Genomic DNA, 11,021 nt, shown 5'->3' on the forward strand with positions numbered 1-11,021 from the left:
TTTTTTGCTTCAAAAAAGAAATCATTGTGTAAAACTTACATAAATAAAAAAAAGTATACATATTAGGTATCGCCGCATCCGTGATAACCTGGTCTATAAAAATATCACATGATCTAACCTGTCAGATGAATGTTGTAAATAACAAAAAATAAAAACGGTGCCAAAACAGCTATTTCTTGTTACCTTGCTTCACAAAAAGTGTAATATAGAGCAACCAAAAACCATATGTACCCTAAACTAGTACCAACAATACTACCACCCTATCCCGTAGTTTCTAAAATGGGGCCACTTTTTTGGAGTTTCTACTGGTGACATGGTGTAAAAAAAAACAACTTATGGGATTCCTTTCCTTCTGCGCCCTGCCGTGTGCCCGTACAGCGGTTTATTACCACATATGGGGTGTTTCTGTAGTTTTCAGAATCAGGGCCACAAATATTGAGTTTTGTATGGCTGTTAACCCTTGCTTTGTAACTGGAAAAAAATTATTAAAATGGAAAATCTGCCCAAACAGTTAAATTTTGAAATTGTATCTCTATTTTCCATTAATTCTTGTGGAACACCTAAAGGGTTAACGACGTTTGTAAAATCAGTTTTGAATACCTTGAGGGGTGTAGTTTCTTAGATGGGGTCACTTTTAGGGAGGTTCTACTCTGGGGGGCTTCAAATGGGACATGGTGTCAAAGAAAACAGTCCAGCAAAATCTGCCTTCCAAAAACCGTATGGCATTCCTTTCCTTCTGCACCCTGCCGTGTGCCCGTACAGCAGTTTACGACCACATATGGGGTGTTTCTATAAACTACAGAATCAGGGCCATAAATATTGAGTTTGGTTTGGCTGTTAACCCTTCTTTTGTAACTGGAAAAAATGTATTAAAATGGAAAATCTGCCCAAAAAGTGAAATTTTTTAATTGTATTTTCCATTAGTTCTTGTGGAAAGGGTTAAAAGTTTGTAAAATCAGTTTTGAATACCTTGAGGGGTGTCGTTTATAGACTGGGGTCATTTTTGGGTGGTTTCTATTATGTAAGCCTCGCAAAGTGACTTCAGACCTGAACTGGTCCCTAAAAATTGGGTTTTTGAAAATTTTAGAAACATTTCAAGATTTGCTTCTAAGCCTTGTAACATCCCCCAAAAAATAAAATATAATTCCCAAAATGATCCAAACATGAAGTAGACATATGGGGAATGTAAAGTAATAACTATTTTTGGAGGTATTACTATGTTATATTATAGAAGTAGAGAAATTGAAACTTGGAAATTTGCAATTTTTTTGGGTAAAAATGATTTTTTTTAACTTAATTTTACCAGTGTCATGAAGTACAATATGTGACGAAAAACAATCTCAGAATGGCCTGGATAAGTCAAAGCGTTTTAAAGTTATCAGCACTTAAAGTGACACTGGTCAGATTTGCAAAAAACGGCCTTAAGGTGAAATAGGGCTGAGTCCTTAAGGGGTTAAAGGAATTGGTCATCTTATAGTAAAATGGCCTAAAATGCCTTAAACTGTTATGCTGTGTCATGGAAAGCCTTAACTGGCCTTATGCTTTAATCCAGCTGTTCGTTTGAAGGTCCCCTGGTGTCCATGTATGAATTATATACAGTGCTGGGAAAAAGTATTCATACCCCTTGAACTTTTCCACATTTTTTCACGTTTCACCCACAAACTTAAATGTATTTTATTGGAATTTTATGTGATAGACCAACATATAGTAGCAAGTGTATGTAAAGTGAAAAGAAAATGATACATGGTTTTCAAAGTTTTAATTAATAGAAAACTGGAAAGTGTGGTGTGCATTTCTATTCTGCCGCCTGTACTTTGATACTCCTAAATAATTTCCAGTGTGACCAATTGCCTTCAGAAGTCACCTAATTAGTAAATAGAGTCCATCTGTGTGTAATTTATTCTCAGTATAACTACAGCTATTCTCTGAAGGCCACAGAGGTTTGTTAGAGAACATTAGTGATGAAACAGCATCATGAAAACCAAGGAACACACCAGACAGGTCAGGGATAAAGTTGTAGAGAAGTATAAAGCAGGGTTAGGATATAAAAATATCCTAAGCTCTGAACATCTCACAGAGCGCTCTTCAATCCATCTTCTGAAAATGATTGGAGTATGGCACAACTGCAAACCTACCAAGACATGGCCGCCCACTTAAACTGACAACTCGGGCAAGGAGAGCAATAATTAGAGAAGCGTCCAAGAGGTACATGGTCACTCTGGAGGAGCTGCAGAGATCCACAGCTCAGGTGGGAGAATCTGTCCACGGGACAACTATTAGTCGTGTACTCCACAATTCTGGCCTTTAAGAAAGGGTGGAAAGAAGAAAGCCATTTTTAAAGCAAACCATAAGAAGTCCCATTTGCAGTTTGCCACAAGCCATGTAGGGTCACAGCAAATGTGGAAGTAGGTGCTCTGGTCAGATGAGGCCATAGTTGGTAAACTTTCCCCCTCTGATATCCAAAATAATTGCAGATCTGGACAGATGGCAAAACTTGCCTCTCTCCTTTGTAGGTCGTTGCCATCTAGTTAAGATGATGGGAGTAACCAAGCTCCTGTATCCTCTGCAGACAATTCCGCTATTACTTAGACATGCTGATATTAAACTCCTGGAAAGCAGATTCCTGCATTTCATACGGCAGGGAAAGAAGCCGAGGATCTCACTGGACAAACTAAAATTAAGAAAGGACCAGGGAGGGCTTAATTTCCCAGATATCCGTGGTTACAACTTAGCCTGTAACAGCAGATACATACTAGACTGGGTAAATCAGACTATTCCAATCTTAATCTGGAGGTTCAGTTGGTGGGACATTGATACCTGGTGGCTTTACTGCATACCAGTGTATCTAGTCTCCCACCACTGATCAAACGATCGCTGGTCCTGAGGGACAAACTTTTGACCTGGAAAACATTGCAGAAGTTGTTTCACTTGCAATACCGAATAGCTAAGCATCTCCCAATAATGTGCAACCCAAATTTTGAACCAGGAAGGTACAGTGCAACTATACGAGAATGGGCACGTAAGGGAATTAAATAGATAGGGGACCTTTTCCATGATGAAGGAGGTAGATGGGCGACTTTACCAGAACTGGAAGACAAGTGGGGTTTGAGGGGCTCAACTTTCCTCCCATATCTGCAACTGAAAACTTATGGCAAAAATAAGGCCAAAGATCTCTCTAGGGAATGGAGACCTAATGATTTTGACTCATTTTTGAAAACCAAAACCAGACCGTCAATTTCACTATTGTACCAATGTCTCAGGGATAGGTGGGAGAGGAAAGATCCTAAGAAGGTATTTCGGAGGTGGGAGGAGACCCTTGGGATTAGGGAAATCTATAAGTCTTTGTGTTCGGGGATTGTGGCTCTACATAAATCAATACCTAATGAACAATGGAGGGAGACCCATTTAAAAATTCTCCATCACGCTATTTGTGGGTTTGATATCCCTAGATCTAAAGGCAACCCGGATAGACTGATTGCTTGCCCTAAGTGTGGCATGTCAAAGTCAGACTTACTTCATGGGTTATGGAGTTGTCCTAAAATAGAGGGCTTCTGGAAAGACATTAGCTCAGTTATGTCTAACTTAGGCGGAAAACAGATACATATCACGTCTTCCCTAGTAATCTTACATGTTATCATAGATAGAGATGACCAGACTGTTAGTGAATGTACAGTGGAGTCAATATCCCAGTTAAGTCACAAATTGCTGATGACAGCTAAACAATGTTTATTGAAGCTATGGCTCCAGCCGCCTGTCCCATCTGCATCCATGGTTATTGAACAACTTAGGCATACATTCCGCCTGGAATGGCTCAAAGCGCTCAAAAGAACGGAGGTGATGGGTAAAAAATTATATACCACCTGGCGCAAGTTCATATTGAATTATATAGAGCGCTCGGAATACTCTAGAATGATGGGTCCCTTCAGACTAACAACGTGGTACTTGCTGGAAGACCTGAAAGATAAACTGGGGGCACTAAAAGTTTCCTGAAAGTTTCCTAGGAAAATTTCCTGATATGACGTCTTTTTGGATAGTATGGGGTGGGAATTAGTCAAGAGGCTGATACAAAGGTTTTAGGGAAATGGGGTAAGGGCGAGGGGGATAATTCTTCAATGTTATTATGTATGACATATGCTTGATCTGATGTACACTGGAAATATTTCTATTGTATTTTGATCTCGGGTGTTATTTGGGGGGAATAAAAATTATATATACCGTATTTTTCGCCCCATAAGACACACTTTTTCCTTCCCACAAATGGGAGGAAAATGCCCCTGCGTCTTATGGGGCGAATGCTGACATGTTTAACATCGATGTGCGAGCAGAGGAGGGACTGGAAGGAGGAGCTGGGGGCCGGCAATTGCGGCGGGGCGGTGCAGTCACTTTACTATAGCCCCGCCCCGCCGCTCCAGTGCTACACAAATATAAAATGTATTATTCAATTAAAAGTTATTAAACATGCCCCACTCACTCCTAATAGTACCGTATATCCTAATTGCTTCTGTATAATGCCGGCAGGCAGGCCGGGCGGGCGGCAGCGTAACTCCCTGATGTCACGTGCCTGCGCCGCCTACTTTATGAATGAAGTTGGCGGCACAGGCAAGTGAGTGACGCGCCGGCCGCCCAGCCCGCCTGCCGGCATTATACAGAAGCAATTAGGATATACGGTACTATTAGGAGTGAGGGGGGCATGTTTAATAACTTTTAATTGAATAATACATTTTATATTTGTATACTGCGGCGGGGGGGGGGGGGTGACACACAGAATCTGTGGATGACACAGTTAAGGGGTGGGGGTCTGTGGGTGGCACTGTTATGGGCTGGGGAGTCTGTGGATGGCACTGTTATGGGCTGGGGAGTCTGTGGATGGCACTGTTATGGGCTGGGGAGTCTGTGGATGGCACTGTTATGGGCTGGGGGGGTCTGTGGATGGCACTGTTATGGGCTGGGGGGGTCTGTGGATGGCACTGTTATGGGGTGGGGGGGTCTGTGGATGGCACATATATAACAGTGCCATCCACAGATCCCCCTGTAACAGTGACAGCCACAGATCCCCCCTGTAACAGTGCCAGCCACAGATCCCACCCTGTAACAGTGTCTGTCATCCACAGATCCCCCCCATAACAGTATCCGTCATCCACAGACCACCATTAGTTCCAAACCCACCAAAAGCACACCTTTTGGTTAAAAATATATTTTTTCTTATTTTCCTCCCCAAAAACCTAGGTGCGTCTTATGGGCCGGTGCGTCTTATAGGGCAAAAAATACAAAATTAAAAAATAATCAGGACCTAAATCCCATAGAGAATCTGTGGCAAGACTTGAAAATTGCTGTTCAGATGCTCACCATCCAATCTGACTGAGCCTGAGCTGTTTTGCAAGGAATGACGAAAATTTCAGCCACTAGATGTGCAAAGCTGGTGAAACGTGGTCCTACAAAGTATTGACTCAGGGGGGCTTAATACAAATGGACGCCACACTTTCCAGATTGTTATTAGTTAACATTTTTGAAACCCATGTATCATTTTATTTTCACTTTACATATACTTGCTACTTTGTGTTGGTCTGTCACATAAAATCTCAATAAAATACATTTAAGGGCTCTTTCACACTTGCGTTGTCCGGATCCGTTGTGTACTCCATTTGCCGGAAGTGCCCGCCGGATCCGTAACACAGCAAGTGTACTGAAACCATTTGAAGACTGATCCGTCTTTAACCACTTCCCATCTGGGCCTTCCTGACCAGGCCTAATTTTGCAAAACTGACATATCTCACTTCATGTGGTAATAACTTTGGAACGCCTTTATTTATCCAAGTCATTCAGAGATTGTTTTCTCGTGACACATTGTACTTCATGATAGTCATAAATTTGAGTCAAAATATTTCACCTTTATTTATGAAAACATCCCAAATTTACCCAAAAATTTGAAAAATTCGCAATTTTCTAAATTTCAATTTCTCTGCTTTTAAAACAGAAAGTGATACCTCATAAAATATTTATTACTTAACATTCCCCATATGTCTACTTTATGTTGGCATCATTTTGGAAATGTCATTTTATTTTTTTAGGACGTTAGAAGTTTAGAAGAAATTCTTCAAATTTTTAAGAAAATTGCCAAAACCCACTTTATAAGGACCAGTTCAGGTCTGAAGTCACTTTGTGGGGCCTACATAGTGGATACCCCCATAAATGACCCCATTGTAGAAACTACACCCCTCAAGTTACTCAAAACTGATTTTACAAACTTTGTTAACCCTTTATGCGTTCCACAAGAATTAAAGGAAAATGGAGATCAAAATTTTAAATTTCACTTTTTGGGCAGATTTTCCATTTTAGTCCAATTTTTTCTTTAACACATCGATGGTTAACAGCCAAACAAAACTCAATATTTATTACCCAGATTCTGCAGTTTACAGAAACACCCCACATGTGGTCATAAACTGCTGTATGGGCACACGGCAGGGCGCAGAAGAAAAGGAACTCCACATGGTTTTTAGATGCCATGTCCCATTTGAAGCCCCTGATGCACCCTTACAGTAGAAACTCCCAAGAAGTGACCCCATTTTGGAAATTAGGGGATAAGGTGCCAGTTTTATTAGTACTATTTTTGGGTACATATGATTTTTTGATCATTCATTATAACACTTTATGGGGCAAGGTGACCAAAAAATTGGTTGTTTTAGCACAGTTTCTATTTATTTATTTTTACAGCGTTCACCTGAGGGGTTCAGTCAAGTGACATTTTTATAGAGCAGATTGTTACGGACGTGGCGATACCTAATATGTATACTTTTTCTCATTTATTAAAGTTTTACACAATAATAGCATTTTTGAAACAAAAAAATTATGTTTTAATGTGTCCATGTTCTGATAGCTATAGTTTTTTTATTTTTTGAGAGATTTTCTTATGTAGGGGCTCATTTTTTGCGGGATGAGGTGACTGTTTTATTGGTACCATTTTGTGGGACATACGCGTTTTTGATCACTTGGTGTTGCACCTTTTGTGATGCAAGGTGACAAAAATTGCTTGTTTCGACACAGTTTTTTTGGGTTTTTTTTTTACGGTGTTCACCCGAGGGGTTAGCTCTTGTGATATTTTTATAGAGCTGGTTTTTACGGACGTGGCAATACCAAATATGTCTATTTTATTTTTTCTATTTTTAATTTTTTTTTTTATTCCTTACTTGGGGACCTTTTTATTTTTACATGTGAAACTTTTTTTTTTTTTTTTTTTTTTTCAACCCTTTATTTTTTATTTTATTTTTTTACACTTTTCGTCCCCCATAAGGTCATACAAGACCTCTGGGGGACATTTGCTTCACTTTTTCTTTTTTTTTCACTATTGATTTCTCCTGTAACTGGGGCTGACATAGTAGCCCCAGTTACAGAAGAAATGCACCCCCCAGAGAGGCTGTACAGCGCAATACAGCGCTGTACAGCCTCAGAGCAGGGTTGATCGAGGTCTCTGTAAGACCTCACACAGCTCCTGCAGCTCCGGTCCCGACGGTCACATGACCGCCGGGCCGGAACAGGAAGCGCACAGCGCTTCCTGCTCTGCAGACACAGCGCTCGGTGAGCGCTGTGTCTGCAGCGATCCGGAAGGCAGGGACACCTGGGCACTGTCCCTGCCTTCTCTCTGGGTTGCCCTGCTGTCACTGACAGCGGGCAACCCAATCAGCAGCTGCACGATTAGCGTGCAGCTGCTATTTCTGAAAGGACGTTCAGAAACGTCCGTTCAGAAATAGAGGTCCACCCATAGGACGTTTATATCCTATGGGCGGACTTAAAGCGGTTAAAATGCGTTCAGTTTTACTATGGCAGCCAGGACGCTATTAAAGTCCTGGTTGCCATAGTAGTAGTGGGGAGCGGGGGAGCGGTATACTTACCGTCCGTGCGGCTCCCGGGGCGCTCCAGAATGACGCAATCAAGCAATCATGTCATCCATGCGCGTGGGGCGCCCTGACGTCAATCTGAAGCGCCACGGGAGCTAAACATCGGATCCGGTAATGCACCGAAACAACATTTAGCTTAAGGCCGGATCCAGATTAATACCTTTCAATGGGCATTAATTCCGGATCCGGCCTTAGCGGCAAGTGTTCAGGATTTTTGGCCGGAGCAAAAAGCGCAGCATGCTGCGGTATTTTCGGCCAAAAACCGTTCCGGTCCCGTTCCGGTCCTGAACTGAAGACATCCTGAACGGATTTCACTCCATTCAGAATGCATGGGGATAATCCTGATCAGGATTCTTCCGGCATAGAGCCCCGACGACGGAACTCTATGCCGGAAAGGAACAACGCAAGTGTGAAAGAGCCCTTAGTTTGTGGGTGTAATGTGGAAAAAAATGTGGAAAAGTTCAAGGGGTATAAATATTTTTCAAGGCACTGTAAGGCCCCTTTCACATGTGAGTATTTCGCGTGGGTGCGATGCGTGATGCGAACGCATTGCGCCCGCAGTGAATCTGGACCCATTCATTTCAATGGGGCTGTGTACATGTGCATTGGTTTTCAAAAATTGCAGTATGTTCTATATTCTGTGATATTCACGCAACTCTGGCCCCATCGAAGTAAATGGAGCTGCGTTTTCCACTGATGGTTGCTAAGAGATGTTGTTTGTATACATTCCGTTTTTTACCACGCGTGTGCAAAATGCATCAAATCGCATTGCACCTGCGCGATAATAACTGAACAACTTTGCCTGCGAAATCGCGCATTTTTCACACAACGCATCTGGACCTAATCCGGACACGCTCGTCTGCAAGGGGCCTAAGCATTTGAGAATAGCTGCCTCCACATCAGAAGGGAATAATGGTGATGGTCATGTTATTTACTGAATGCACCCAGAATGCATCCATTACGATAATGCATCTAGTACTGAATATAAAGAATCACAGTAAGGCCTCATGCACACGTCTGTAGCCATCTTTGCAGTCAGCAAATAGCGGATCCACAAAACACGGATGCCGGCCATGTGTATTCTGCATCATTATGTCCTGCAAAACAGACAAGAATTGGACACATTCAATTTTCTTGTGGGACGGGGGTGCTGTCCGCATCTTTTGTGGCCCCATTGAAATGAATGCGTCCGCATGTGATCCGTAGAAAATGCAGACTGGGCTATATCACTAGTGACACTACTAGAAAGTACTGCTTAGTCAAAAAACCGAGAACTATATCATTCTGAATGACTGCTGGATAGTAGTGCATACCCAGAATAACCTAGAACTATACCATTCTAAATGAATGCTGGATAGTGCGTTATGCCCAGAGGAACCCAGAACTATGCCACTGTAAATGACAACACTGGATAGAACTTTTCACTTAGAAGAAACTAGAACAATACCATTCTGCATGTCACCACAGGATCATACTGCATACCCATGTGAACCAAGAACTAGGGTAACTTATTCTCTATTAAAAAGCTGAGTACTAATGTATTCCCCAAACAACCTATAACTATACCTTTCTGGATGACTCTACTGAACAATGCTGTCTCCCCAGAAGAACCTAGAACTGCCCAGTATGGACATACACAATAATAATGTCAAATTAAAAGACCTTAGAACCTCGTAATACTAGATGACAGTCTGATTTCTATACCTTCCCTGAAAGGTTGAAACTTGCCCATGGCACATTTGTGGTGAATTTCTCTGCTGAAAGCTTTTTGCCAGGGGGTGTATGTTTGATTTAAAGGGGAATGGACTGGGACACCCTCAGGACCTGCCATACGGGTGAATAATTAATAGGTCTGCACAACTAACCTTCAGATGGCTGCACCTTGGGGACTCTATCGGCAGCTGTGTCTTGATATAATTGGGAGCTGGCCTTGATGGAAAGAGACTTTATGGTAATGGTCTGATAGCAGAACAGGGACTCTGGTGACTCTTCTGTTTCTTTTCTCTGTAATTTTGCAACCTGAAGCCTGACTGATTTCTGTAAACGGTTACCTGAGGAATGTGTTATCTGTCAATGAATGCTACATGCTTATAAAATACCAGCAGGCAAACACTCTGATAAAGAGGTGCAGCAAGCCCAGGAGAGGATAGGAGTGATAGACACAAAAAATGGGCTTGTAATTACTCACTGGGTATGATGCTCTCCAGGGCCGTGCAATGATGAGAAGACCCTGTTCCTGGTTATTCTAATTTCAGATAGTGTCCATGATACTGATGAATTTTGAGGTGCAAGGCAGAGTTCCCTGCAGCAGTGGAAACAATAATGAGGCCATTTTGCAGTAGAACAGTTCTAGACAGCTTATCTCCACAGAGCTTATCATGCATCTCTTCTCAACACTGGAATGCCTTTCATATATACAGTATCTCACAAAAGTGAGTACACCCCTCACATATACTTAATTATTTTATTCTATCTTTTCATGGGACAACACTAGAGATATGACACTTTGATAAAATGTAAATTAGTCAGTGTATGGCTTGTATAACTGTGTAAATTTGGTGCTTCTCAAAATAACTAATCACATGGCCATTAATGTCTAAACCGCTGGCAACAAAAGTGAGTACACACCTAAGGGAAAATGGCCAATTTGTGCCCAAAGTGTCAATATTTTGTGTGGCCACCAGTATTTTCCAGTACTGCCTTAACTCTCTTGGGCATGAAGTTCACTAGAGCTTCACAGGTTGCTACTGGAATTCTCTTCCACACCTCCATGAGGACATCACTGAGTTGGTGGATGTTAGAGACCTTGCACTCCTCCACTTTCCATTTGAAGATGTCTTACAGATGCTCAATAGGGTTTAGGTCTGGAGACTTGCTTAGCCACTCCAGCACCTTTACCCTCAGTATCTTTAGCAAGGCAGTGGTCGTCTTGCAAGTGTGTTTGGGGTCATTACCATGTTGGAATACTGCCCTGCAACCCAGTTTCCAAAGGGAGGGGATCATTCTCTGCTTCAGTATGTCACAGTACAGGTTGGCATTCATGGTTCCATCAATGAACTGTTGCTTCACACAGCCAGCAGCACTCATGCAGCCCAAAACCAGCTCACTCCCACAGCCATGCTTGACTAT

At 42.0% G+C, this 11,021-nt stretch overlaps 1 long non-coding RNA gene across 1 annotated transcript in view; it reads right to left on the reverse strand.

Moving 5' to 3' along the window:
- The window catches only part of LOC122926737, a 31,615-nt gene extending 21,736 nt beyond the window's left edge, over positions 1-9,879 (reverse strand). Inside the window, exon 1 of the long non-coding RNA XR_006387705.1 lies at positions 9,758-9,879. This is a non-coding gene — a long non-coding RNA (uncharacterized LOC122926737). The remainder of the gene's footprint in view (positions 1-9,757) is intronic.
- Between the last annotated feature and the right edge of the window lie 1,142 nt (positions 9,880-11,021).

The sequence above is a fragment of the Bufo gargarizans genome, chromosome 2 (genome assembly GCF_014858855.1).
Source record: "Bufo gargarizans isolate SCDJY-AF-19 chromosome 2, ASM1485885v1, whole genome shotgun sequence".
NCBI lineage: Eukaryota > Metazoa > Chordata > Amphibia > Anura > Bufonidae > Bufo > Bufo gargarizans.